The sequence below is a fragment of the Talpa occidentalis genome, unplaced genomic scaffold, assembly GCF_014898055.3.
Source record: "Talpa occidentalis isolate TD23 unplaced genomic scaffold, MPIMG_talOcc4v2.1 talOcc4.7, whole genome shotgun sequence".
Lineage (NCBI taxonomy): Eukaryota > Metazoa > Chordata > Mammalia > Eulipotyphla > Talpidae > Talpa > Talpa occidentalis.
The window spans coordinates 37,137-62,409 of record NW_023605083.1 but is presented as its reverse complement, the minus strand read 5'-3'; the positions used below and the strand labels follow the sequence as shown (position 1 = coordinate 62,409).

The 25,273-nt window shown below is 53.4% G+C and overlaps 2 long non-coding RNA genes across 5 annotated transcripts; one reads left to right on the top strand and one right to left on the bottom strand.

Moving 5' to 3' along the window:
• Positions 1–14: 14 nt before the first annotated feature.
• Positions 15–4,754, bottom strand: LOC119230684 (uncharacterized). 2 transcript variants are annotated; one of them, XR_005121789.1, is made up of 4 exons: positions 4,673–4,754; positions 1,902–2,215; positions 1,369–1,548; positions 15–45 (listed from the first exon to the last, which is right to left on the bottom strand). It is a non-coding gene; the product is annotated as an uncharacterized LOC119230684 (long non-coding RNA). The 2 variants fall into 2 exon arrangements; XR_008549468.1 differs by lacking the exon at positions 4,673–4,754 and adding an exon at positions 3,055–3,075.
• Positions 4,755–9,482: 4,728 nt separating this feature from the next.
• LOC129144881 (uncharacterized) lies at positions 9,483–24,188 on the top strand. 3 transcript variants are annotated; one of them, XR_008549674.1, is made up of 3 exons: positions 9,483–9,573; positions 17,107–17,199; positions 23,916–24,188. It is a non-coding gene; the product is annotated as an uncharacterized LOC129144881 (long non-coding RNA). The 3 variants fall into 3 exon arrangements; XR_008549676.1 differs by lacking the exon at positions 23,916–24,188 and adding an exon at positions 23,031–23,229; XR_008549675.1 differs by lacking the exon at positions 23,916–24,188 and adding an exon at positions 19,457–19,530.
• The last annotated feature ends 1,085 nt before the right edge of the window (positions 24,189–25,273 follow it).

Genomic DNA, 25,273 nt, shown 5'->3' with positions numbered 1-25,273 from the left:
TTGGCTGCCGCCTGCCGGCCCCGACCACCCTGCTGGGCGGGGACGCTGCAGAGAGGACGCGGCTGGTGAGTGCCGCAGCCGCCAGGAAGGGGCAGGGACAGGCCGTGCTGGGCCCAGGCGGGGGAGGCTGGGAGGGCCAGGCTGACCGTCCTCCCCCCGGGGGCGGGCCTGAGCCTCGCCTTCCCTGTGGGTGGCCCTGCCTCTGGCCTGCCTGGTCGCTCTGGGAAGTGTCTCTGGGGGCAGGGGCACCCCGTAAGCCTGAGCTCCTTGATATCAAAGCGGATGCAATGGGGCTGCTTGCCGGCCCCCATACCGGTGCCCACATTTGCATCAGTGAAATAATGGGAGGCAGCTCGGGCCTCTGCTCTGCTTGTAGGGCACAACCCCCAAGCCCCCCTCAGCTCAGAAGAGCGCGGGAGCCTCTACTCTCCCCTGACAGGGCTCCTGAAGTGCTTTGACAGGCGGGCGCAGGGACGGCTCTTGCTCCACTGAGGCAGCTCCTGGTGGCCCCTGAGGGGGCTGGGCCAGAAGACCGACATGCTGGCCAGCTTGGAAGATTCTGCCCTTCCCTTGCCCCCATTCTCCAGAGAAGGGAGCCCCCCCCCCCCCGCCCAGAGTTAACAGCTGGTCTGGCCTAGTGAGGAAGCCCCGGGAACCCCGGAAGTGCAGGGTTCTCGGGGCTTCCAGGCCAACAGATGCGTCGACAACCGAGGGTGATGCACCCCAGGGAGGAGTCCCCACCTCTGGGGACAGACACCCCTGCCCAGGCCCCTTCGTCCCTGAATCTCTTCATTTGAACTGGGAGTGTGTTTCCAGAGTCCCGAGAGCCCCTCTGGCAAAGTGACTGAGCTGAAAGGGGGTTGGGCCCTCTGGCCTGTAGCCCGCGGGCAGGCGACATCCTGCACTTGCCCTGGCCCCTGAGCACAGGTGGGTGAGGAGAGCAGCGGTGGCAGGGGCGCCGAGCCGCAGGGCACGGTCTCCAGGCTGGTGTCTGGGCTGAGCCGCATTGCCGGACATGCAGCTGGTGTCAGAGCTGGCCCCCCACAGGGAGGCTGAGGTGTCTGTGAACTGGGGGTGTGGCTCAGGGAAGTCAGGCCCTGAAGATGGAAAGCCCTTGTCTGTGAAGTTGTTCTTACTCTGATCTCGATAGCTAATTACAGTTTGATAAGAGAAGTCAGTATATTAGCAGTTTTTAAGCTTGATTAATCTAAAAATCGTATTGTTTTAATACTTGAGAGGCTACACAGCACGCTACACACTGAAAACTTCTGGGGACACGGCCCTTGCCTTTGGGGAGCCTCTAGCACGACAAGAAGACCAATAAGGAGCACATAATCAAGGGCCAGGTGCTGTAAGGTGCGGTGATACCTTAGGTAGGAATGCTGCCGCCGCCGTAGCTGGTATCTGCCGCCTGCATCTTGCCAGTCCATGTGTGGGAAGCTCGGTTAGCTGGTATGGTATAGGTGGTATATATATAGATACGTTATTCCAGCTTGGAAGGCTGTGATCACAGTTGATAGTTATTAGCAGCTAGAAAGATACTTGCATCTGCAAAGGTCATTTAAGAAAGGAACGTAGTTGATTTGGGCCAACTGCATTTTCTTCAAAACTAAAAAGTATGCTGGAAACTGCCAGCATTGTGAAACCAGTTTCTCAGTGAAACTGTTGAACACATTTGGTTTGCTCGTTATTAGATGGATTTTGCATCACAAAATGCATCATCTTCTTCCTTCATAAAGCAGCTTGCTCCCACATGACCTTCCTCCTGCCTCCCAGGGTGGAGGGGGTGACCCTGCAAGGTCCCAAGCCCCAGCCTCCCTGAGGGCTGCAGCAAGGCCTGAAGCCAAGCGGCGTGTGTGCAACAAGTAAGTTCCTGGGTGACCGTGACAGCTGCGATTTACCAGAAGGGGTGCTGTTCGCTGTCACAAAGGTGGTGTTTGGTCTGGAGACGTCGTCTTCTTTCATGCGAGAGGCTCACCGGCGTGCTCGCGCCGCGGACGGCGATGTCATAAGGTGACATTACTGGAGAAGGGCGGGCGGGTCAAGTGCAGGGTCCGCTTTCTGAGCAGTTCTGGGTGGTTCGCGGCAAGATTCCACTTCCGGTGGATTACTTCTAGCGTTCTGGGTCCAGGAACTGCCAAGAACCAGGTCCAGGAGGCATCACACTTGCTGACTTGAACCGTGTCACACAGCAGTAGTAATGAAAACTGTGGCTCTGGGACACAGACAGACAGACAGACAGGCAGATGAACTCAAGCAAACGGAAGGGAATCGAAAGCCCACAGATAAACCCACACAGCACATTTCTGGCAGAGGCGCTACGGCCAGACCATGGGAAAAAGCCAGCCTCTTAGATCAGTGGTTCTGGGAAACACGGATGGCCGCTTTCAAAAACAAACAAAAACCCAGCAAGACAGGACCCATACTTAACTGCATGCACAAAAGTTAATTCAAAATGGATTAAAGGTTTGAATATAAGAACCCAAACCATAAAGTGCTTGAAAAAAATATGGGGGACACCCCAGGATATCTACCACAAAGATGCATTTCGGGACTTAACCCCAATAGCAAGGGAAACAAAAGCAAATACAAACAAGTGGGAGGATGTTTAACTTTTGTAGCTCAAAGGAAACCATACAGGGGCCTCTCTGGTGATACAAGGGGTTAAGTGTCAGCACTCGGAGGCTGTCCCAAGCCACCGCAGCAGGAGTTCAGTCCCCACCCAGGGAGCTACCCACATGGCGCAGCAGACCTCTCCTGTCTCCCGCTGCCCCCTCAGCAGTGTGTTTCTGCCTGTTCTGCTCCCCACTCTGTCTCTGGTGAATCCTCTTACCTCCCCCCCACCTCTGGCCTGTACCCCAGTTCTTGTGGGCATAAATAAATCAATCTTAAAAAAAATCACAGAAACAAAAGGCAACCTAAAGAATGGGCAAAAATACTTTTACATCAGACATCTAACAGAGGGCTAATTGCCAAAATCTACGAACTGCTTACATAACCCAACAACAAAGAAACAAATAACCTGACTGAAAAATAGAGGACCTAAATAGATACTTTGCTAAAGAAGACATCCAGATGGCCTCCAAGCATATGACGAACTGTCCAACCTCTCCTCTTAGAAGGGGAAGGCCAATCAAAAGCTCTTCGGATGCCGCCTCACCGCTGGGAGATGGCTTGCGGAAAAAGGAACAGAACCATTACAGGTTGGTGAGGTGGTGGTGAAAGAGGAATTCGCATCCCCTTTTGTTGGGAGTGCAAATTGGGGCAGCCCCCATGGAAAGTGGCATGGAGATTTCTTAAGAAAATAAGAATGAAAATTCTACAATTGGCAATCCCTCTATTAGGTATTTATCCAAATAATAAAGCGAATATGGGTCCCCCGTGCCTGTGTTCACAGCAGCACCGTCCAGAATGGCCAAGTCATGGGACCATCCCACGTGCCCTTCCCCAGATGGGTGGATGAAGAAATCGGGGAGCGTATGTTCAGTGGAGCACCACACAGTCGTTCGAAAGAGGGCAAAGGGCGTTTGGGAGAAAGTGGATGGAATTTTGCGGTGATTGTGTTAAATAAGTCAAAAAGCAAAAGAAAGATAGCGGAAGGCTTCACTCGTCTGTGGAGTCCAAATAACCAGAAACATCCACAGGCCGAGTACAGTCGGGAGCAATCGGGAATTCAGTGGAAAAATAGCTTGGTTACCACCGCGAACAAGGGGCAGGGAGGGAGGCACGTGGGGCGCGGGTGTGGGCGGTGGGTCGAGCGTGAGTGTAAAGTGCACACGTGGAAGAGCAAAAGTGTAACCCCCAAATAAAAAACAGTCAGGTTTAACCTTAAAATAAGATGCTGGCCTGTCAGTATGTCGCGCGGCCTGTCACGACCCGAGGCGCGGCGGGTGGGGCGGCGCGGACACTGGGAGAAGCATCACCGGGAGCCAGAAGCTCTGGAAGGAAGCCGGGGCACCGTGACTGGAAGGCTTCCTGCCGGCGCCAGGACCACTCCGCTCAGCGGGAAGGGCAGGTGTCAGGAAGGACCCACCTCCCGAGACAAAGGCGTGAGTCTGCGAGGAGGCCTCCGGGTCTCAGGGTGCGCCCAGCCAGGCTCCAGGCGGGACCTGGGGCTGTGCCTGCTCACCCCTGCCAGCGCCACGCGCTTCTGCCTGCAGCGGGGGAGCCACGGCCGGGGGTGCTGTCCTCCCGCTGCCCCCAGCCTGGTCAGAGCAGACCCCTCCTGCCTGCTCTTGCTCCTCGCGCCCCGCCTGCCCTGTCCTCCTGATGTCTGCTTTCCCCGGACGGCGCTCCCTAGAAACACAAGACCTCACTTCTGTAGCTCGTGTCTCCCTGGGGCCGGGGGTGGGGGCGGGGGCCGCAGTCCTCCTGCTGCCTCCTCGCATGCATCGCGCCCTGTGGGGACACTGTTGGCTCCACAGCCCAAAGCCGCCTGGACTCCAGCTGCTGCGCCACACTCCTCTGCTCTAGCCGCACTCCCAGCTGTCTTGAGCTCAACAGCAGGACAGTCGGGACAGTCCAGGGACTTCGCGGCCCCTCGCCGGTCTGCCTGCCTCTGCCCTCGCTCCTGCACAGGCCACGGTCAGCTCGGTAGAGTCGCTTTCTGAGACTAGCCGTCCCGTCGTGTGCTCACTACAGTCCCTCAAAGGGCGTTTCTCATGGAACTTACAGCCCCAGGCCGAGTAGCAGCCCACCCCAGCCCTGCTTCGGAGGCTCAGCCCCCACAGGCAGACACTCGGGGATGCGCAGAGCAGACGGCAGCGGCAGCGACCAGGGACATACCTCAGCAGCAGAGACTGCCGGCATCACAAAGAGCCACACAGCCCTGGGCCTGCGGCCCTGCGCTCTCCTGGCCAACCCTGTGTCCATGGCTACGGAAGAAGGCGGTTGGTAAAGGCACCATGGCCCGGACAGCTCCTGGGCTCCCACCGGCCTGCCCCACGGCCCCTCCTAAGGCTAAAGAACAAGAAAGAGGAGTCCAGGAAGCTCACACAGGGAGACCGTCGTCGGCAGAGGGAAGGTACTCCCCGAACTTACTCCAGTGAGCTGAGCCCAAGCGGTGATGGGCGGATCCCTGGGCTGACCAAGGACAACGCATCTCATAAGGGCGGACAGGGGACCCCGTCCGCCTGCCCTGGCCATGATGGAGGCGCTCCCCGGTCGCCCGGGTCTGCGTGTCGGTGCGGGATCGCGAGGCGTGTTCCTGCCCTCTGCCCCTTGGGCCTCCCTGACGGGCTGCTGGACCGCCCAGGGCTTCTCGCCCGCACTGGCTGTGTGCAGAACGCCCTCCGCCCCTGGCCCCGGCCAGCGAGGCAGCCAGTGAGGAGGTCAGGGGTTTCAGTGGAACAACATGAAGCCGCTGCAGACTCCGTTTGAACCACGAAAGGCGTGACTGCAGACGCGGAGCCCCGAGCGCCCGCCCCGGGGACGTGGCGTGCGCACCGTCCAGCTGTTAAAAAGATGGAGTCAAGCCTTTGTAGCAGTTCAGATGGGGTGGAGGTGGTCACTCTGAAAGAAAGAAATCAGTTAAGGATGGTGTCGGCATCTGTGGAGGAAACGCACCGACCAGGCACGTGAGCCAAGCGGCAGGGATCGGGGCACTGGAGAAACGCGTGTCACCGGGGCCGGCGGCTCCGCTGGGCGAGGGGTCCCGCGGGGGCTCAGACTCCTGCCGGGCTCAGGCTTCTGGCAGGGAGTGGGTTCGGCGAGGGATGTAGCTGCCACCTTGGGGGTGCCGCTGTCCTCTAAAGCCATGGAGCGATATTTAAATAAAATTTGATTTGAAAAGTAAAGGCGGATGAAAAGGGAACAAGGAATGATGAGACAAAGTACCTGAGGCCTGTGCCGTGGCCGAGGTACGAAGGTGGTCCCTGGGTGCATTCCGGTCCTACCACGGCCACGGAGACCGGGGCCTTGGGTCTCCAGCACAGGCCCCCGTCTGCAGTGACGGCTGCAACCAGCAGACACCTCACTGCTCGGAGCCCCTGCTGACAAGCAAGAACGTTGTTGGAGCATTTCATGAAAATCCTCAAAGGTGGGACAGAATGCCAGAACACCTGCAGGTGGCTTGCGTATCGGAGGCTGGGGTAACAGCCCCCCAGTTAAAGAAGTGGAATTGAACTAAGTGTGAAATCAAAAGATAACTCAGCTGCTGCAGACACTGTCTTGTGAGTAAAGGCCGCAGGGGAAACGCACCATCCATGTTGCAGCCTGTGTGTTTGCACCCCCGGCCACCTGCACCCCCTACTCTGACAAATGAACACCTGCATCAGGAACCTGAGCCCAAACCATTCTGGGCACAGACCATGGTCCTGAGCCCAGATGGACTATGGCGCTGGAGCCTCCAACAGGTCCAGGGACACTGAAGCCACGTCTCTGGGCCCTCGGCACACAGGCACGCCTGCGGGCTCCACCCGCTGCCGTGGGCACCGACGGCCATGCGCCTGACGCCAAAACGCTATGTGCCCCGAGAGCCCCAGTGTGTCACACTTGGGCCTGTGTCTGAGTGTCTGTCATCAGCACTTTGCTCGTGGCCCCGGTGCCGTCAGCCCGTAAGATACAGAGACAGTGTCCGAAGCCCTGTCTGCAGGAGAGGAGCAGGTCATGTGCCGCCCCTCGTGCCATGGGCCCTGTGACGCCTGGTGTTCTGACCCTTCCCGAGCACAGGAGCACCCCCCCCCGTGGGGGTGCAAGTGCACAGCCAAATCCCGTGGCCACCACCAGGCCACTGAATCACGTCCCCAAACCACCACCACTAGTCACCCAGAGGCCAGATGCCCACAGGTAAGCTCAGAGTGGGAGCTTTTTTAAAATCCTTTTTTTAATGGTTTATTTGTTTATGCACACAAGAGCTGAGGTGCAGGCCAGAGGTGCGGGGGGTGAGAGGATTTAGCAGAGACAGAGTGGGGAGCAGAACAGGCAGAAGTACTGAAACTCACTGCTGAGGGGAGCAGTGGGTGAGGCAGGAGAGTTAGGGCTCTGCCTTCTGGAGGGACGAGTACTTGGAGCTGCCCTCCCCACGTCAGGGCCGTCGGAGGCCTCCCTCATGCTGGCCGGACTGACCCTGCGTTCCTCCTGGGCTCTGTGGCAACCGGTGTGGGGTCAGCCTCCTCCGGGGGTGGAGTTCCGGTCAGGCGAATGCGGATGGTCTCGGGTGACAACTGAGACCTGAGTCAGTGAGCAGCCGGCCCCCTTCCCGGCGGGACCCATGGCTGTGCACGGAGCTGCAGGGCAAGGCTCCTGGGAGTGGCATGGTGTGTTATTACCTTGTTCCATTGATTTCTGTCTTCAGAGTGCTCAGCACAGCGCAGGTCTCCTGGGGATCCCTCCCAGGGCAGGTTCTGACCCAGTCGGCTGCTCAGGAATGAAACCGGATACCTGTGTTCTCCAGGCACAAAAAGAACCTCAAACCTGACAGCATTCACACCCAGCCTTCCCTCCAGTGCGTCCTCCCTCTGGACGCCCCTCCACAGGCAGCCGCTGCCCACAGGGAGATGCTCCTCACCTTCCCCTCCCTCAGGGCACCCCTTCTCCCCAGTTCAAAGTGCAGAGGGCGCTGCCCTGCTGGGTCCCGAGGGAGGGACCAGGTTCCCACCAGCACGGATGTCACTCCAGGTCCAGGAGGGCCCGCTGGGGAGGATGGGGCCCCACACCCACATCAAAAAATGCCCGGAACCTGCTCCATCAATAGTGTCCACCTAAGAAGCCTGAGTACAAAGCGGAAGGCTCAACGCCCCCATAGGCCTTGGCAGACATGTTGGGGCGTCAATTTTATGTGGTTTGTACACAATCCAATTTCAAAGTTGCTAAAATGTGTTGAGCTTTTGACTATAACGATGTTGTCCACATTACTATGTTGAAAATGACGCTGTAAAAATAAAAGGGCCAGGATAGACATTGCAAAAGGCAACTGCAGTACATTAGTGACCTCTGCTCACTGACAATTGACATAAATTCATTGAGACTGAAATATTTGAGCCCAAAATAAAATTGCCTATTTATTTATTTATTTATTTATTTATTTATTTATTTATTTATTTATGCATACTGAAGCTGGGGTACAGGCCAGCAATGCAGGGGGTGAGAGGATTCACCAGAGAGTGGGGAGCAGAACACGCAGACTGACTGAACTACACTGCTGAGGGGAGCAGTGGGCAAGACAGGAGAGGTCTGCTGCGCCTTGTGGGTTGCTCCCTGGCCGGCCAGGGATCGAGCTCGTGCTGCAGAGGCTGGGGACAGCTTCCTAGCTCCGTGCTTAATCCCTTGTGCCAGCAGGGAGGCCCATATTCTGTCCTATTCTTTTTTGTGGTTTGTGTTTTGGTAAAGGCAATGAACTAGTCAGAGCAAGGATCTTTCAGTCATTTCAAATTTTGTGTTATGAAATATCATGGCTCCAGCATGTACGTGTACAACTTTCAGAACTCTTGTATTCGAAAGCTGAATGGGTGTAGACTTTGGATGAGTGTCTTATTTTACTTTTTTTAAACAAATCAAATCAGTATGAAACTTCTGCATAAAACAGAATAAACTTAAAATTTTAGAAATTAAAAAAATGGCAAAATGTGTTTATTGGTATTTACAGACGAGCAGGAGTCTAGGTTCAGGCCAGAAACACAAACCCTTTCACCAAAGTAATTGAGGTGAGCTTGACACTCTCTCCAAATGAAGCCGCTCTGCCCACGCCTGCCTGACTAGCAGGGAGGCCACATTTTCATCCTTATTCAAAGTTCTTGTATGACCACAATGGAATGATTTAGTTTAAAAATCGTGTTACCGGTTCCTTTCCCCCTGCCAAGGATGGGGAAGTGAGTGCGCTGATGATGTGTTCGTCCGCTGTAGTGGACTGGTTCCGATCCTAAGAGAGAGCTGTGTACCTTCTAGAAAACATGAGCGGTAGCAAAAAACCAAAGTGATCAAGGGTCAGCTATGATTTTTCATCCAAAGAGAAATGCTTTTATGAGTTTGCTGACTTTCACCCTCGTCATTTCCAATACCTTGAATCGTGAACTGCACCACCCGTGTATCAGGGCAGGTAGGATACATGTACAGTTTAAGAATCACAAAATGAACTCCCCTTCCCTGGATGAAGAAACATAAAATCCCATACCGTCCTCCGATTCTCTGAGTCTGCACCGATAGGGGACCCCCTCAATCACCGTTTCCCTTGCTCCCCAAGACACATCCCCACACGATCATGTATTATTGAATGTATAGTAAAAACACGCTTTTTATTTTGTCTGGTGTTTAAAATTTAAATAATTCATATGTTCATTTTCTATCTAGGCTCTTTCACCCAGCAACGCGCGGGCGAGGCGATCCACAGGGTTGGCTGTAGCCAGAGGCGCGTGTTTTCTCTGCCGTGTAGTATTCCACCGGTGCCCGGTCATTGGACCTTCTCTGGTAGGGCCGCGAGATCATTTCATGCATGTGTCTGTTGGAGCTGGAAGAGCACGGCCTCAGGAGCTGCGCGCGCCCGTTACTCCCCCGATCGCGGTGGCCGTTTGCGTGTCTGGGACGGCACTGGCCGGTCCTCTGGGTTTCCACGGAGATGGTTTCCCGGCGTCTGTTCCTGTAAGTAATGCAGGGCCGGGGCGTCTTCGCAAGCGCAGCGTTTTCTTCGTTTCAAAGTCATTTCCCAAACACCGAGCGACGCTCTCCGTGGCGCGCGTTCTCGGCTCCCGGCGCCGCAGGAGGCGGTGGGGACAGACGCGGTGCCGGGGCGCAGCGCGGGGTCCGGGGTGCCGCTCCTCCGCGGTCCTCGGGCCTCCGCACGCCGACCCCCGGCCGGCCCGCCCTGCTCCGCGCCCCCTGCCTCGCTCTGGGCCGCCCAGAGCCTCCCGGCTCATCGCCGCCCTCCGGCCCTCGTGGGTTCCCCTCGTGGGTTCCCCTCGTGGGTTCCCCTCGTGGGTTCCCCTCCTCCTCCCGCGGCTTGGGGGGCCGGGGGGCCGGGCGGGGCGGGCGAGGGCGGCCTCCCGCTCCCCCAGCCGCTCCTGCCCGCTGTGGCCCGACCCCGGCAGCGGGACGCTCCGCCCCCGCCGGCTCCGCCCGTGCGGCCTCCTGCGCTTCTCGCCCCGCTGGTCCCCGAGGCGAGAAGTCCCGCGAGGCCGCGCGGGCCGGGGCCGCCCCGGGGGAGTCGGGGCGAGGAAAGGCCCGTCGCGGGGCGCGGCGCCCCCTGGCGGCGGCGGGGGGCGGGGCGGCCCGAGGGCGGGGGGGGCGCGGCGGGGCGGGCGCTGCCCCCCGCGGTGTCCGAGGCCTGCGGGCTGCCCCGGGCGCCGCGAAGCGCCCCGCGCCCCCTGAGGCCCGGGAAGGAGGGGCCGGCACGGGGCTCCCCGGCCCGCCTCTGCGCTGCCCGCAAAGCTCCGGCCACCGGCGGCGCCTCCCGCGGGCCGCTCCCCGGCCGCTCGTCCGGCTCTGCGGGCGCGGAGGAGCCGCCGCGCGCCAGCCCCGCCCTCGCGGCCCCGGCGTCTCGGCCCGTCTGGTCCGGGCTCGGCTGCGCCCCGGCCGCGACGGCGCGTCTCCCTGGCGCGTCCCCCGCGCCGCGCTTCGGGCAGTGACGCGTTCACGCGCCTTCGCCGCTCACGCTCGCCAGGCGTTTCCTTCGCGGCGCGTTAATTAGCAAAGCAAAACATCTCCTCCCCTCGTCCGCGGGCGCCTCGTCCCGCGGGCCCCGGCGCCGCCGCGCAGCCCCCGGCGGGAGGCCCGTCCGCCGCGCGCAGGGGCCCCTCCCCGCGCACGGCAGCCCCTCCCTCCCGGAGTCCTCCCCGGCCTCCCCGCCTCCCCGCCGTCTCCCGCGGCGCCCGAGCAGGGGCGGAGGGGGGAGCCGAGGGGAGGATCTGAGGGAGGAGCCGAGGGGAGGATCTGAGGGAGGGGCGGAGGGGGGATCTGAGGGGAGGGCCGAGGGGAGGGCCAAGGGGAGGATCCGAGGGGAGGGGCCGAGGGGAGGATCTGAGGGAGGATCCGAGGGGAGGGGCCGAGGGGAGGAGCTGAGGGGAGGATCCGAGGGGAGGGGCCGAGGGGAGGGCCGAGGGGAGGGGCCGAGGGGAAGATCCGAGGGGAGGGGCCGAGGGAGGATCTGAGGGGAGGGGCCGAGGGGAGGGCCGAGGGGAGCTGAGGGGAGGATCCGAGGGGAGGGGCGAGGGGAGGAGCTGAGGGAGGATCCGAGGGGAGGGCCGAGGGGAGGAGCTGAGGGGAGGAGCTGAGGGGAGGAGCCGACGGGAGGATCTTAGGAGAGGATCCGAGGTGGGCCGAGGGGAGGATCCGAGGGGAGGAGCTGAGGGAGGAGCCGAGGGGAGGAGCCGAGGGGAGGATCCGAGGGGAGGGCCGAGGGGAGGATCCGAGGGGAGGGGCCGAGGGGAGGGCCGAGGGGAGGAGCTGAGGGGAGGATCCGAGGGGAGGGGCCGAGGGGAGGATCCGAGGGGAGGGGCCGAGGGGAGGGGCCGAGGGGAGGATCTGAGGGGAGGATCTGAGGGGAGGGGCCGAGGGAGGAGCCGAGGGGAGGAGCTGAGGGGAGGATCCGAGGGGAGGGGCCGAGGGAGGAGCTGAGGGGAGGAGCCGACGGGAGGATCTTAGGAGAGGATCCGAGGGCCAGGGGAGGGGCCGAGGGAAGGAGCCGAGGGGAGGGGCCGAGGGGAGGGGCCGAGGGGAGGATCCGAGGGGAGGATCCGAGGGGAGGATCTGAAGGGAGGAGCCGAGGGGAGGGGCCGAGGGGAGGATCTGAGGGGAGGATCTGAGGGGAGGAGCTGAGGGGGAGGGAAGGAGGGGAGTAGTCGAGGGGAGGATCCGAGGGGAGGGGCCGAGGGGAGGGGCCGAGGGGAGGATCTGAGGGAGGATCCGAGGGGAGGAGCCGATGGGAGGATCTAAGGAGAGGAGCCGAGGGGGGGCCGAGGGAAGGAGCCGAGGGGAGGGCCGAGGGAGGGGCCGAGGGGAGGATCCGAGGGGAGGGCCAGGGGAGGATCCGAGGGGAGGATCCGAGGGGAGGGGCCGAGGGGAGGATCTGAGGGGAGGAGCCGAGGGGAGGGGCCGAGGGGAGGATCCGAGGGAGGATCTGAGGGGAGGGGCCGAGGGGAGGATCCGAGGGGAGGATCTGAGGGGAGGGGCCGAGGGGAGGGGCCGAGGGGAGGATCCGAGGGGAGGGGCCAGGGGAGGATCCGAGGGAGGGGCCGAGGGGAGGGGCCGGGGAGGATCCGAGGGGAGGATCCGAGGGGAGGATCTGAAGGGAGGAGCCGAGGGAGGGGCCGAGGGAGGATCTGAGGGGAGGATCTGAGGGGAGGAGCCGATGGGAGGATCTAAGGAGAGGAGCTGAGGAGAAGACAGGCCTCTGAGGAGAAAAATTTGAGGAGAAGTACTGCAGTAAATCTTGTTGAGGAGAAATATCTGAGTAGAAATGACCCCCTGGGAAGCAGATTCTGAGGAGAAGACAGGCCTTTGAGGAGAAAAATTTGAGGAGAAGTACTGTAGTAATTCTTGTTGAGGAGAAATATCTGAGGAGAAATGACCCCCTGGGAAGCATATTCTAGGAGAAGACAGGCCTCTGAGGAGAAAAATCTGAGGAGAACTACTGCAGTAAGGCATGTTGAGGAGATATATCTGAGGAGAAATGAGCCCCTGGGAAGCAGATTCTGAGGAGAAGACAGGCCTTTGAGGAGAAAAATTTGAGAAGTACTGTAGTAATTCTTGTTGAGGAGAAATATCTGAGGAGAAATGAGCCCCTGGGAAGCAGATTCTGAGGAGAAGACAGGCCTCTGATGAGAAAAATTTGAGGAGAAGTACTGTAGTAATTCTTGTTGAGAAATATCTGAGGAGAAATGACCCCCTGGGAAGCAGATTCTGAGGAGAAGACAGGCCTCTGAGGAGACAAATCTGAGGAGAACTACTGCAGTAAGGCGTGTTGAGGAGAAATATCTGAGGAGAAATGAGCCCTGGGAAGCAGATTCTGAGGAGAAGACAGGCCTCCAAGGATAAAAATTTGAGGAGAACTACTGCAGTAAGGAGTGTTGAGGAGAAATATCTGAGGAGAAATGACCCCGGGGGAAGCAGATTCTGAGGAGAAGACAGGCCTCTGAGGAGACAAATCTGAGGAGATATACTGCAGTAAGTCGTGTTGAGGAGAATATCTGAGGAGAAATGAGCCCCTGGGAAGCAGATTCTGAGGAGAAGACAGGCCTCTGAGGAGAAAAATTTGAGAAGTACTGTAGTAATTCTTGTTGAGAAATATCTGAGGAAAAATGACCCCCTGGGAAGCAGATTCTGAGGAGAAGACAGGCCTCTGAGGAGACAAATCTGAGGAGAACTACTGCAGTAAGGCGTGTTGAGGAGAAATATCTGAGGAGAAATGACCCCCTGGGAAGCAGATTCTGAGGAGAAGACAGGCCTCTGAGGAGACAAATCTGAGGAGAACTACTGAAGTAATTCTTGTTGAGGAGAAATATCTGAGGAGAAATGACCCCCTGGGAAGCAGATTCTAAGGGGAAGACAGGCCTCTGAGGAGAAAAATCTGAGGAGAAATACTGCAGTAATTTTTATTGAGGAGAAAAATCTGAGTAGAACTACAGTAATTTTTGTAGAGGAGAAATATCTGAGTAGAAATGACCCCCTGGGAAGCAGATTCTGAGGAGAAGACAGGCCTCTGAGGAGAAAATCTGAGAAGAACTACTGCAGTAAGGAGTGTTGAGGAGAAATATCTGAGGAGAAATGACGCCCTGGGAAGCAGATTCTGAGGAGAAGACAGGCCTCTGAGGAGACAAATCTGAGGAGAACTACTGCAGTAATTCTTGTTGAGGGGAAATATCTGAGGAGAAATGACCCCCTGGGAAGCAGATTCTGAGGAGAAGACAGGCCTCTGAGGAGACAAATCTGAGGAGAACTACTGCAGTAATTCTTGTTGAGGAGAAATATCTGAGGAGAAATGAGCCCCTGGGAAGCAGATTCTGAGGAGAAGACAGGCCTCTGAGGAGACAAATCTGAGGAGAACTACTGCAGTAAGGCGTGTTGAGGAGAAATATCTGAGGAGAAATGACCCCCTGGGAAGCAGATTCTGAGGAGAAGACAGGCCTCCGAGGAGAAAAATTTGAGGAGAAGTACTGTAGTAATTCTTGTTGAGGAGAAATATCTGAGGAGAAATGACCCCCTGGGAAGCAGATTCTGAGGAGAAGACAGGCCTCTGAGGAGAAAAATCTGAGGAGAAATACTGCAGTAATTTTTATTGAGGAGAAAAATCTGAGTAGAACTACTGCAGTAATTTTTGTAGAGGAGAAATATCTGAGTAGAAATGACCCCCTGGGAAGCAGATTCTGAGGAGAAGAAAGGCCTCCGAGGAGAAAAATTTGAGGAGAAGTACTGTAGTAATTCTTGTTGAGGAGAAATATCTGAGGAGAAATGACCCCCTGGCAAGCATATTCTAGGAGAAGACAGGCCTCTGAGGAGAAAAATCTGAGGAGAACTACTGCAGTAAGGCATGTTGAGGAGATATATCTGAGGAGAAATGAGCCCCTGGGAAGCAGATTCTGAGGAGAAGACAGGCCTCTGAGGAGAAAAATCTGAGGAGAACTACTGCAGTAAGGCGTGTTGAGGAGAACTATCTGAGGAGAAATGAGCCCTGGGAAGCAGATTCTGAGGAGAAGACAGGCCTCCAAGGATAAAAATTTGAGAACTACTGCAGTAATTCTTGTTGAGGAGAAATATCTGAGGAGAAATGACCCCGGGGGAAGCAGATTCTGAGGAGAAGAGAGGCCTCTGAGGAGACAAATCTGAGGAGATATACTGCAGTAAGGCGTGTTGAGGAGAATATCTGAGGAGAAATGAGCCCCTGGGAAGCAGATTCTGAGGAGAAGACAGGCCTCTGAGGAGAAAAATTTGAGGAGAAGTACTGTAGTAATTCTTGTTGAGAAATATCTGAGGAGAAATGACCCCCTGGGAAGCAGATTCTGAGGAGAAGACAGGCCTCTGAGGAGACAAATCTGAGGAGAACTACTGCAGTAAAGCGTGTTGAGGAGAAATATCTGAGGAGAAATGACCCCCTGGGAAGCAGATTCTGCGGAGAAGACAGGCCTCTGAGGAGAAAAATTTGAGGAGAAGTACTGAGTAATTCTTGTTGAGGAGAAATATCTGAGGAGAAATGACCCCCTGGGAAGCAGATTCTAGGAGAAGACAGGCCTCTGAGGAGACAAATCTGAGGAGCACTACTGCAGTAATTCTTGTTGAGGAGAAATATCTGAGGAGAAATGACCCCCTGGGAAGCAGATTCTGAGGAGAAGACAGGCCTCTGAGGAGAAAAATCTGAGGAGATATACTGCAGTAAGGCATGTTGAGGAGAATATCTGAGGAGTAATGAGCCCCTGGGAAGCAGATTCTGTGGAGAAGACAGGCCTCTGAGGAGAAAAATTTGAGGAGAAGTATTGTAGTAATTCTTGTTGAGAAGTATCTGAGGAGAAATGACCCCCTGGGAAGCAGATTCTGAGGAGAAGACAGGCCTCTGAGGAGACAAATCTGAGGAGAACTACTGCAGTAAGGCGTGTTGAGGAGAATATCTGAGGAGAAATTAGCCCCTGGGAAGCAGATTCTGAGGAGAAGACAGGCCTAGTGGAGAAAAATCTGGCGAGAAATACTGCAGTGATTATTGAGGAGAAGTGTCTGAGGAGTAATAACACGTTGTGAAGCAAATACTGCGAAGACAGAGACAGGTCTCTGAGGAGAAAAAAACTGAGGAGAAACACTGTAGTTAGGAGTGTAGAGGAGATATCGGACGATAAATGACATGTTGGGAAGCAGATTCTGAGAAGAAGACAGGCCTCTGAGGAGAAAATCTGAGTCGTAATACTGCAGTAAGGAGTGTTGAGGAGAAATATCTGAGGAGAAATGACCCGTTGGGAAGCAGGTTCTGAGAAGACACACCTCTGAGAGAAAATCTGAGAGCAAATACTGTAGTAAGGAGTGTTGAGGAGAAATATCTGAGAAGTGACACCCTTGGAAGCAGATTCTGGCGAGAAGACAGGCCTCTGTGGAGAAAAATCTGAGGAGAAATACTGCAGTATTACTTGCAGTAAGGAGTGTTGAGAAACATCTGGGGAATAATGACATGTTGTGAAGCACATACTGAGAAGACAGGGAGTAGAGGGTCTAGGGGGTTTCTGGCGGCCCCTACCCATGGTTCTGAAATTGTCACTTTTGTGCCTTCACAGTGGGTGGGTGGGGCCTGGCTCACCTGGAGGCTGAACCTGGGGTTTCTCAGGTCAGCTGGGGCAGGTGCGGGCTTTTCCCCATCAGGGATGCGGGTTGTCCGGGGCTTGGGTGCGTTGAGGTGACTGCGGGGGGCCTATTTGCATTTCCTGGCTGTGGGCGCGGTCACTGCCGGTGGCTAGATTGGGGTAGCCTCCCTGACAAGTGACCTCGCCCTCGCCCAAGCTGCTTCTGTGGGTGTTATTGCGAGCGGAGGGTGCAAGTGACCCCCTAGCCCCCGGCGAGTGTGGCCAGGACCAGGGCGTGCTCAGAGGGTTTGGGTAGTTCTGGAGATGAAGCAACTGGATATCCAGGGTTCCGGGAGGGGCGGGGCCTTGAGCGGCACTGCCTCTGCTGAGGGTCGGCGGGTAGAGAGGCCCTGGCTGGGGGTGGGGGGCGCCCGGGGGCACCGGGACGGTGCCGGCAGCTGCTGCCCGTGCAGGGGTAGCTGGGGTCAGGAGCCCCCGCACCATCCTGGGGCAGGAGGTCGCTGCCCTGAGCGAGGTCTCGCCATCGTGATCCCCATGGCCGTCTCTCCTACAGCTCAGATCGTGCTCAGCTTCCGGGTGAGAACTGGGGACCATTTCAGGTCATATTCATGGGCTTCCTGGGGGGCAGGGGGGTACAGATGGAGATCCCCAGCTCTGGCCAGCCCCTGCAGGAGACGAGTCCACCCCCGCAGGTCAGGAGCAGCCCTCAGGGGGCAGCAGACCCCCCGTCTCTCCGCTGCCCCCCTCAGCCCTGGATTTCAATCCATCCGCCAGTTCTGCTCCCCACTCTGTCTCTGGTGACTCCTCTCACCCCCGCACCTCTGGCCGGTACCCCGGTTCTTGTATAAATAAATAAATCTTTAAAAATAAAAATAGCATTTTTCTAATTATTCACACACAGCAGGCTGACTTGCTGCACAGGCCAGAGACAATTCCTTGAGATCTAGAACAACTGATGAGGGGATGCCTCAGCAGTGCCTCCAGCAGTGCTCAGGTGAGACCCCCTTTAGAGCATTTATTGATTTATATTGTCTTAGGGTCTTCCCTGTCCTTAAAGACCATCTCTCTTTTTTTTTTCTTTTCTTGCATCGTTGTTCATTTTTTTAGTTATTGGTGTCTCCCCTCAGGGGTGGTCCCCATGGTGCTCCCACCAAAATAGCCCCCGTGCCCCATCACCATAATCCCTTGTGCCCTTCCCTACCCTCTGTTCACCCCCCTCCCTCCCCCTCCCCGCTGGGTGCCTCGGGTCTTGGTCATCCTGCTAGGGTTGTCTTTTTCTCTACTTTTTTTCAGTTTCTCTATTTTCGCATGTAAGTGAAACCACCTGATATTTATCTTTCTCCTGCCTTATTGTGGTAGCATCATCCCTTGCAGCTCCATCTATATCGCCACCAGTGGCATGAATGTGTCTTTTTTGATTGCTGAGCAATATTCCGTGGTGTAACTGTACCACAACGTTTTGATCCATTCATCCGTTTTCTGGCATTTGAGTTGTTTCCATGTCACGGCTATTATAAATAGGGATGCAATGAACACAGCAGTTCGGGTTTCCTGGGTTTTTTTTTGTCCCTTTGGTGGATTCCTAGGAGTGGAACACCGGATCATGTGTATGTCCGGGCCAGCTGGGCAGATCAACGCAGCACCTGGGGGAGGAAGCAGGGGCTTGGTATAGGATAGGGGTACGCGAGGAGTGGAGACAAAGCCAGGATCATCGCCAGTCTCATTTATTCAGGAATGTGTACAATGTTATATAGGGTTCAGAGGAGGAGGTCTCTCGTTATCTCTAACAAGGAGAGACCACCAATGCAAAGAAGCCACAAGTAGCAAGCAGGGGGAAAGGTTCAGTCGTCACAATAGGAAACTTGAAACCTTCACTCGAGCTAACATTCAGAACCTGCTTCAGGCAAGAACCCGGATGTTCAGGTCTGGGCCCTGACATGTGTAGACCCATTTTCAGTGTTCTGAGGACCCTCCACACAGCTGCCCATAGTGGCTGGACCAGTTTGCGCGCCCACCGGCAGTGTCAGAGGCTCCTTTTTCTCCACTGCTTCTTCAGCATTTGTTGTTTCCAGTTTTTTTTTTAATGTAGAGCATTCTTGCTGGAGTGAGATGGCATCTATGTGGTTTTGATAGGCATTTCCTTGATATTAGTGATGCTGAACCTTTTTTCTGTGCCTGTTGGTCATTTGCATTTCTTCTTTGGAGAAGTGTCTTTTGACTTCTGCCCCTTTTTGGACTGGGTTGTTTGTTTGTTTTGAGTTGTGTAAGCTCTTTGTAAATCTTTGATATCAGTCCCTTATATGTCATATGGTTTGCAAATATTTTCTCCCATTCAGTGGGGTGTCTCTTTGTTTTGATCACTGTCTCTTGCTGTTCTGAAGATCTTTAAGTTTATGTGTCCCTAACTGTTTACATTCTCCTTTGTTTTCCTTGCTTCTGGAGAAGAATCCTCAAAGATGTTTCTGAGGATTGTGTCATTGAGTGTTTGCCTATGTCCCCTTCTATATAGTCTATGATGCCAGGTTTCACATTCAAGTCTTTCATCGACTTGAGTTGGTTTGTGCATGGTGTGAGATAGTGGTCTAGTTTCATTATTTTGCATGTTGCAATCCAGTTTTCCGGCACCATTTATTGAAGAGGCTATTCTTGTTCCAATGTTTATTCCTTGCTCCTGTGTCATGGAAGTGTGGTTTTATTTCTGGGCTTTAAATTAGATTCCATTGGTCTCTGTGTCTGTTTTTGTTCCAATAATGTTGTTATTATAATAGCTTTGTAATATTGTTACTGGCAACCCCAACATGAAATGGGTTGCCTGTGGTTCCTCACCTGCGTGCTTAAAATGGACTTATTAATACTCAACTGCAGGCACACACACAAGGTTAATAAAAGGCTTATTTACAAAAAGAGAGAGAAAATTCGTGAATGTGTCCTACCAGTTCCATTGACCTGGAATCCCAATGGCACACTGAGAGCTAGTGAAAAGCCAAGACCTATGAGGCTAAGAGAGAGAGAGCCAAGGCCCACATGTCTGGTTTTATACCAAACCTGGCTGCTTAACTCCACTCTCAGGTCCCAGCAATCCGCCCTCTGGTGATGATGGGATTTTTCATTCCCAGCATCTTGATGGCTTTGGTCTGGAGTGGGGGTGGAGTCCACAAAACCTGTATGGAGTTTGCTCAGGACATCCTTTCCCCCTAACAGTATTGTTTGATGTCTGTGAGTGTAATACCTCCATTCTTCCCCCCTTTTAGTCAGAAGAATGTTCACTACTAGAGGTTTTGTGATCCCATATGAATTTGAACAGTATTGGCTCCATTTCATTGAAGAACACCATTGTAATTTTTATTGGAATTGGATTGAATCTGCCAATTGCATACAAATAGGAAGTCCCACCTAGGTATGCTACTCTTTTCCAATTATGGAACATTCATAAAACAGAGTATTAATAAAAAACATAGGTGTCATTTCTATAATTTCTTTTTTTGTTTTTTAAAAATGATTTATTTATTTATTTATACAAGCACTGGGTACAGTCAGAAGTGCGGGAGGATGAGAGAATTCACCAGAGCCAGAGTGGGGAACAGAACAGGCAGACTGACAAAAATACACTGCCGAGGGGAGCAGTGGGCGAGACAGGAGAGGTCTGTCGTGCCATCTGGGACCCTCGCCAGCGGCTGAGATTGAACCAGTGCTGCAGAGGCTGCGGGTAGCTTTGCAGCCCGGCGCTCAACCACTGCGCCACCAGGGGAGGCCCTATTTTCTATAATTTCTAAAAAGCAAAGTAGGTCTGTTCTCTAGAGATGAAGAAGGAATATTCCAGATTGAAAGGCAAAGGTGTTTTATCATATAATAGACGACAAGTTATTGATAGTATAATATTAGGATATTCTTCCACCTTTCTGCTTCATGATGCCACCTGAGAAAACGTTGCGCTCTAGTGACTTAATTGCAGGATAGTGCCAGTGTGCTTTATAAGGGAATCAAGGTCGGGAATTAAGTCATGAAATTCAAAACATGAAACTGGAAAACATGAAGTTGTTAATAAGGATAGAACCATGTCTCTGGTCACATGTGTCCGTAAAATCCACAATCCTTGATTGTGGGCTGATCACCTGCTCCTGGACAAGGCAGGGCCAGACCCACTGATCCGTGGCTGGTCCTTTCTGAAGCTGGGCCTGGGGTCTGAATTTACCTGGAGAGCAAGGGCACATCGCTGTTGTCCTGGGTGGGTTGGTTCACATCCTCCTATCTTTACCTGGCTGGGGAGAGGAAAGGGAGGAACCAGATGTTTCCCAAGGGCTGTCTGCAGTCCTTCCCTTGGTCCTCGCTGCCCTCACAACAAAACCTGTTGGATCATGTCATTTATTTACCGCCTCAAAGAGCTCTTCAGTGACTCCCATGTCTTCACTCAGGCTAAAGTCCAAGCCTCCAGACAAGCTTATGAGAGTCTTGCCATCTGCTCCTGCTGTCTCAGGCCCGTGGCCCTTCTCTGACAGCCTCCTTCTCTCTCCCCCACCCCATTCACCTGACCAAGTCCACTTCAAGGGTCATTCTGCTAGAGCCCTGCATGATGCCCCCTTGGCCAGGAGCGTGTCAGGTGCCCCTTCCAGGGAAGATTGTGGCATCTCAAACTTCCCGTCACAATTCTTGTGTATCTGTTGAAGTTCCCTGTGTCCCTGATTGCTCGTGAGGATGTCCTGAGCTGTGGGCTCGGCTCAGCTCGTGTCCTAGGCATCTAGCAGACAGTGGGCGCTCAGCAACAACAGGTGAAGGGGTCGTGTCCACCTCTAGGGTTGAGGAGATACTTTCCTTCGTACAGATGAGGAAACTGTGGCTCAGGTATTGGAGTCACAAAAAGAAAAACCTACACCCCCTGGGCCTGCCTGAGCCTAGAACCTTCCATTTCAGCAGAGGGGGTAGTCTTGGTGCCCCTGCCAGTCAGCTCCTCTCTCTCCTTATTCAGTGTAGGTGGAAGCACAGACCTGGCATCTTCTTGGGCAGGGGGAAGTGCTGGAGCAGCCCTACCCACCTCTCTTTCAACTGTCAGGGGCCTCGATGCCTGCAATGACACTGCCAGGCAGGCGCTAATCCCTCGTGGCCAGTGAGGAGATGGTGTGGTTGTTGCACCCCCAGGGCAGAGCTTCTGGCTACGGGGAGGATGAACGTGCTCAGAGAGTCTGTGCAGCTTCCGTCACAGGCAGCGACCAGCTCCAGCGGGACCCATAGTGTGATGGACACAGCTGCAGGGCGAGCTCCTGGGTGGACCATGGTGCATTTTACCTTGTTCCATTGAGTCCTCTGCTCAGAGCACTCAAAGCACAACAGTGATCAGACCTTCACGTACCCATGGCCCAGGTGGACTTCACTCCAATTCTTAGGAGAGTCCTGACAAAGGAGGACAGGACTCACGGTGGCGACACCCACCCGATGATCTTGCTGCATCATAATGGTGTGGAAATTCAAAGTGAGATATAGGTAAATAGCCCATTTTTCCTCTGAAGATGGTGACAATCTAAAAATTTAAGATAAATGGGGAAGACTCAAGTGTCTTTACGTCTTGGGTGGAAATGTTGATGAGGATGTCCATTTTGTGGGTCAGTACACAATTCCATTTCAACATTGCTCAAATGGGTTGAGACTACAACATTCGTTGCTATCATTGCTACTTTGAAAGTCACCCCGTCTAAAACAATAAAAGTCATGGATAGACATTGCAATAGTTGTCTGCTATGTATTAGTGACTTACTTTCATTGACAGTTGACAAAATTCATTTATAGGGTAGCTTTTTAGCAAATAATAAAATTCCCTTTTTAAAAATGGGATTTAAATATTGTTGGCATTCTTTGGTTCCTCATATGACTCTTGCTATTCCCAGTGTTGTTTTTTTTTTTAAGATTTATTTATTTATTTATGCAAGCACTGAGTATGGTCAGAAGTGCGGGAGGGTGAGAGGATTCACCAGAGCCAGAGCAGGGAACAGAACAGGCAGACTGACTGAAATACACTGCTGAGTGGAACAGCAGGTGAGACAGGAGAGGTCTGCTGTGCCATGTGGGACCCTCGCCGGTGGCCGGGGATCGAACTGGTGCAGCAGAGGCTGCAGGCAGGTTTGCAGCCCAGCACTCAACCGCTGAGCCACTGGGGAGGCCCCCAGTGTTTTTTCTTTCTTTTCCTTGAGCCTTAGCACCCTCTTCATTTATGATGCTTCTGACCTTGTATGGTTTGCAAGCTTACCCAGAAATAGGCTCACTGTTGAATTACCACAGATGAATCAATATGAATTTTGATATCACCGTATTTCTTGTCTATTATGGAACCTCCACTGAAATAATCAGGTTTTCAGTTCTAGGATGAGACAGAAAATGAAAGTGTTCTGTTTGGTAGTGTCACCTTCCAGGGAGAGGGGCACCCCAGACCCTGCAAACCTGCTTGCTCTAAATATGTTCTGCCATCCACCACATCAACACAAAACATATGAGACTTTAATGAAAAGGAACTTTAATACACTTAGTAAACAATACAGGAGAGACAAAGATTATAGTTTCTAAATCAAGCACCCAAAGTTACCCATTCCCTCGTGGGTAAAAGTCAACCCAAGCAGGATTGGCCTAGAGCATGGCCCTAAAGCTGCCACAAGTCTAAAGCATCTTCCAGTGGGGACCCACAGAAAAGTATCAGAAACAACCAGACACGTCTAGGAGGAAAAGAGCAAAATCAAAATTAAGACAAAAACTGCCATTGTCCCCACCCATGGGTCTCACCCACATGTGTGTCAATCAGTCCACGACCAAAAGGCAAATACAGTTTCTTCATGTGTCTTTCAGCTCCCTGTGCCTCCTCCAGGTCTTCTGGCTCCATCCTGCTTCCTTCTTTCCTCAGTCTCCTGTGCAGCTTCTTTACTCCCTGTTCAGCTCCACCCTCCTTTGGGTGGGACAGGAAACCTGGAAACTCCCCCTTTCCTGGGGACCACCCTGTTACAGTAGGGCACTAGATTTATATCGATCTGTGACAAGTTGACTTGGAACACAGGAATTTCATTCTATTATGTTCTATATTTCTTTTTCTAAAGGCAATGAACTAGTCACAGGAAGGTTTTATTAGTTATTTCAAATTTTGTTTTATGAAATGTCATTGCTCCATTCAAAATTTTGTCTTTTTCTTCCCATAATTTTGTACAAGTTTCAGGCCTCTTGTACTTGCTTATTTTGTAAAATTTTTATTTATTTATGCATACAAGATGGGGTTGTAGGCCAGAGATGCAGAGGTACTCTGCTGAGGTTAGCAGTGGGCAAGACTGGAGAGGTCTACTGCACCATGTGGGCCAGCTCCCAGGCTGGGCATGGAACTCATGCCACAGTGGCTGCCAGTAGCTTGATAGTGCTGAGACTTACCCCCTTGCGCCATGAGAGAGGCCCCAGACATCTTGTATTGAAAGCTGGAAGGGTCTGAACTTTGAATTAGTGCCTTATTATTTTCACCATTTTTAAATTTTTACCTATAACTATATGAAGCTTGTTGACTAAGCACAATAAATATTTTAAAAATTGAAAAAGGGTAAAATGTGTTCATTTGGACCAACAAATGATTAGGAGCCTCAGTTCAAACTAAAAATTGAAAACCCCTTGATGGAATTCAGGTGATAGGGCTCAGTATAGGGGGGCTTCTTGGATCCCTCTGACAAATAATTGAGTAATGTTCCTTTTCATTAGCACGCATCAAGTTTATTGAGGAAAAGAGAACAGCAAAGAGAGACGTCTGCATAGACACAGGCTTCTGAAAGAAAAAAAAGCTGCATTTTGTCAGGGTAAGGGGCGTTCTTTCATAAGGTCCCTTGATGGAATTATTGTGGAAATTATTGCCTTGGTGTCAGAATGGATTGGTCTTCTAAGTTTGATAATCCTCTCTGCTCCCACCTCTGGCTGATCATCTTTTCTGACCCCACCTTAGATTGCTGGAACCTTCCGTATTTGGGTTAATAAAGATTTATAAATTGTCCTTACAGTATCTTCCTTTCTAAGTTTTTATATTCCAATAATCCATCACCCCTCAGTAATAAAACAGAAAACAAAACACAAACAATAACGAGGTGAGCTTGACATTAACTGACATGCAGCTGCTCTGTCCACCCCTGCTTTACTATCAGGAATGCCATATTTTCACCCTTAAATTTTTTATAACTGTTACAGGCAGGGAGAGGGGCACCCCAGAACCCCAAAATCTGCCTGCTCTAAATCAGGTTCTGCCATCTGCCACATCAAGACAAAACATAACACTTTTAATGGAAAGGAACTTTAATACAATTAGTAAACAATACAGAAAAGACAAAGAATATAATTTCTAAATTAATTCACCCAAAGTTACCCATCCCCTCTGGGCAAAAGTCCAGCCAAATGGGATTGGCCCAGAGCAAGGCCCAAAGCTGCCACAAAGCACCTTCCAGGGGGACCCATAGGAAAGGGTCAGAAATAGCCAGACAAGTTTGGGAGGAAAAGAAAAAAATCACAATCAAGACAAAAACCGCCATTGTCACCTCCCCACGGGTCTCTCACCCACATCTGTTTCACCTAGTCCACGACCAAAAGGCAAGCACAGTTTCTTCACATGTCTCCTTGCTCCATGTGTCTCCTCCAGGTCTCCATCTTGCTCTCCACACTACTTCCTTTCTTCTCCAGTCTCCTGTCCAGCTTTTGTCCTCTCTGCTCAGCTCCACCCTCCCTTGGGTGGGGCAAGACCTGGAACTCCCCCTTTCCTGGGTAGCACCCTGCTACATAACCACAACAGAATGCTTTTCTTTCTTTTTTTTTTTTTTATAGAGGCATGTTTTTCATTTATTTATTTGTTTGTTTTGTTTGTTTATACATGCACTGGTAGTCAGACAGAAGCGCGGAGGTGAGGGAATTCACCAGAGCCAGAGTGAGTGAGCAGAGCAGGCAGAAGACCGAGGTACACTGCTGAGGGGAGCAGCGGGCGGCAGGAGAGGTCTGCGCGCCATGTGGGACCTCCTTCAGTGGCCGAGGGACCGAGAACCGGCGCTGCAGAGGCTGCAGGCAGCTTCGCAACCCAGCGC